Raw genomic sequence first — 2,678 nt, 5'->3', positions numbered from 1 at the left:
AATCTTTTTTTTCTTCCGCTCACACTCTCCCCCCCACCCCCAACTGCTCACACACACACACACACACATCCCGCCAATGGAGAGTTACGGGCCACGGGTCGACGTTCGCGTTAACTCGATCAGAATTCGTGATTTCCATTGGGTGTCATTCCGTTCACTTGCCCATATCAATATCTGCAGGGCCGTTTTTCATGAGCCCTCCGCCATCTTGTCATTACGAACCAGATATGCCACTGATCATTCCGGACCGACCGCCAAATGCCGTTAACGCGAGGGCAAACGACCGCCAAACCTTCTTAATGTCCTGAAATATGCCGCGAACATTCTCTGCTTCATTACTTTATATTATGAGAAGTAATAAGATTGCCACCCCCATTCGTGCTAAGCACGCTAATATTATACATTACCGCTCCACCTCGGGGCCGCGAGGTCTTCGCGAGTTTCCCAGCCCCAGTGCGAAGATACACGGGTCACGTGCTCCCAGCTCTTCTAACAGTCAAACTGCGATGTTTATTAGATGTTTTTGAACCAAATGGCGCGCTTTTTGTGTGAGTTTCCAGAAATTGTTTTGATTTTCAGAGCTATAACGGGGTTGAATTATTCGTGCATGCAGAGCCAAAGAGTGCTCAAGGCTCTGAATTTCTTTCTGCGATCAAGAAGGGAAAATGGGGAGTAGATCTAGTTTAATATTGAACTGTTGTTTCCCTTGGAAGCTACACATGGTTTAGATTGAGGAAAAATCGGAACAATTTCTGATGCTTCCTCCTCGTTACGGTCTTTGTCTGCATGTGAATGTATGGACGTGGATGTAATATGTCTGTGTATATGATTGTACATATGGCAGGGGGTTACGTGTACATTGTATATATATTTTATGTGTGTGTGTGTGTGTGTGTGTGTGTGTGTGTGTGTGTGCGTGTATGTGTGTGTGTGTGTGTGTGTTTATGTATGTGTGTGAATATGTCTGTGTGTGTGTGAATGTGTTGTTTCATTAGCTGCTTTTTGCCTCGTTTTAGACGTTATCCGAAAGTCTTCTTTATATATAAGTGTTTTTTTACATCCCCATCGACACAATTTAGCTTATTTCGGAGGCGGGCTTCCGACCTTTCCTGAAACGACCAACCCGGGCTGAGAGGGATACAACATCCCACATGAAAGACGGACATACTAGATTAAAATTTCCCAAACTTACGGGAATCTTCTGCGTACGACAGCAAGGCGTTTAACCACTACACCACAGGTACCGGTGCTGGGAAAGAGATGTCTAAAGTACTCATATCTTTCCCTCATTACTGTCATTATCCCAAATCCTTTCGTGAGGGGGCGCCTTGGTGGCGTTTGTCAAATATTCCGGTGAAGTGGATGGGTCTGGAAAAAGAGTGGGGTGGTGCAAACACATCTAAGTCTAATAATTGCGCTCTCGGTGTTGTGAATACATGTACTGTACATCCACCTTCCGCTGTTTATTTGTTTATTTGTTTGTTTGTTTGTTTGTTTGCTTATTGGTTTGTTAGTTTGACTTCTGTTTGGTTGATACGATTTTTACGGAGCTCGAAACTGCATAAAGTCATAATAATAATGAGCACGCATGTATCAAGTTGATTGTTTTCACGTTTAAATCACAGCACGGCTTGGTTTTACTATATAAAGTGGTAATAGCTGAAGTTTAGAATTCACGATTTTACTTGGTTTAATTTTGTAATGTCCTGTGGTTGAAATACCTTCATTTGTCAACGTTGTGTTACTGTGTGTAACGAGCAACCTTTAACGTCGGCCTGACACCAACACAAAAATATATTGCAGGGAAGAAGCAAAACAATTAATAGAAACAAAAAAGGAAAGTTTAGAAGTAGAAACTACTATAGTGGCTCCCTCAAATCACCCTCACAGATAGACGAAAACAACAAAGGGAAAGAAAATGAAGTGGGACCTACCAGAGACGCCCTCGAAACCTCAGCGATAAAATAAGCGAATTAGTCAAATTCGGTATCCTAGAATTACATCTGCTCAGTAGAATCTATCTAGTTTTGAGAAATGTGACGTTAAAATTTTTTAGTTTCTAAAAAAGTCAAGCTTTAACGAAAGCAATTCTTTGAATATCTTAATAAGGACTCCGAATAATCTCACGATTTTGGTGGAGAAGATATAACTTTTTTGTTTCTGACCTCATGGTCTTAGTAACTCAAAGCGGTCGAAACTATCAGCTAGAATTTGGTAATTCTATGGTAGCGAAATGCCACGGTCGAGGGCGTACGTCCAAACCAACTAAGTGATACCAAAAACTAGACGCTCACTTTGAAGAAACGAATCACGAAAAACAATGTTTCTTCAACAAGGGGTTTCCCGCATTATTTCGGTGTGGTCTCGGTTGGGGTATCGGTGTCGTTCCGTGATAGATAGATCTCAGGGCTCTCGATGTACAACCAAATATTATTATTAAAACACAAAAACTTGGGACCTCCCGCACAGTTCACCCTTGTTTCGGAGCCTCGTGTTTTTATTCCAAGCTATTGCGATCCTGGAAAGCATCTGGGAGCTTTGAAGAGTGCGACATGAAAGAATAAGATGTGTGGTTTGGCTACTGCTGGATACAACGCGATCAAAGGAGGGATACTCTGTCTCTCTCTGTCTCTGTCTCTGTCTCTCTCTCTCTCTCTCTCTCTCTCTCCCCTCTCCCT

Source organism: Aplysia californica, unplaced genomic scaffold, assembly GCF_000002075.1.
Source record: "Aplysia californica isolate F4 #8 unplaced genomic scaffold, AplCal3.0 scaffold00759, whole genome shotgun sequence".
NCBI lineage: Eukaryota > Metazoa > Mollusca > Gastropoda > Aplysiida > Aplysiidae > Aplysia > Aplysia californica.
This window is presented reverse-complemented; position numbering follows the sequence as displayed.